Consider the following 1,071-nt stretch of genomic DNA (forward strand, 5'->3'; position numbering starts at 1 on the left):
GTCCTGTCAATACTGATGTATGGTGGTAACTATTAAGTTGGGAGATGTCAAAGGCAACAATTTACACAAATATATATCTAGTTTGCTGTTTCCATTTCTAATGTTATTAAGAAATGGGATTTGAGCATAAGACGTCAGAAGAACCATTCCTATGACACTGCACCTCTAACTTAACATACAGTATTTTAACTGACCCAGAACTATGGGTATTATCCAACTGTATTTTAAAAAGTCTGCTTTTGCAAGATGTGCTTAAGTCCATACCTTTTCAACAAAGCACCTTTACTCTTAAGTTCAACATGAAGCAGCTATTTACATTCCATTGACTTATACAGAGGAACTAATTAGGCTACTCTGCAGTAAGCATCTCATGTAGACACACCCACAAGGTACGAATATGATCTTAAATTTGATAGTACGTAAAGTCACAATATTGATGGGGACTGATGGGGAAACTACTATGCAATTGTTTTAGGTATAGCACATAAAACTTCTTTTGGAAGTCAGCCTGCTTTTGAATTTATGTATAATAAGTTACAAGAAAAATTATTTTATGCTGTTTTTCTTGAAAAAGTTAGTACACCATAAATCAAGTACGGAGCTTGATGAATCTTTGGACAAATGCAGACCTTTGACTTAATTAAGGAAGTGTCTTTAGCTTTTATAGCCCCATCATGACATGTGGTATTCATTACCATCACTTTTCACATGTTTCTTGGGCATTAGTGGAGAGCTAGGGCAAACTCAAAATCTCTCAGTATTCAAATGGATACACTTCAACAGCTTGTAACTTATTGCTGGTTATATATTTTGTGTCTGATGAATTGAAAAATTTTACTTTTAATGAAATTACAACCAAATTGTTTTCAAGCTACTAATATTATTTGACTTGTACCACTGTACTTTTCTGGCATGTTGTACAAAAGTAGACCAATTATTCTACACTTAGAAAATTGTTGCTGTGCATTAGTAAACTCCTTGGGTAATGACCGGCAAAAACGGCACTAAATAGCTCCCTGAAAACAGAAGAGCAAGTTGCAAACTATGACTACCTCCTACAATGTCACACTA

The sequence above is a fragment of the Gavialis gangeticus genome, unplaced genomic scaffold, assembly GCF_001723915.1.
Source record: "Gavialis gangeticus isolate Ggan-Ray unplaced genomic scaffold, GavGan_comp1, whole genome shotgun sequence".
In the NCBI taxonomy this organism is placed as follows: domain Eukaryota; kingdom Metazoa; phylum Chordata; order Crocodylia; family Gavialidae; genus Gavialis; species Gavialis gangeticus.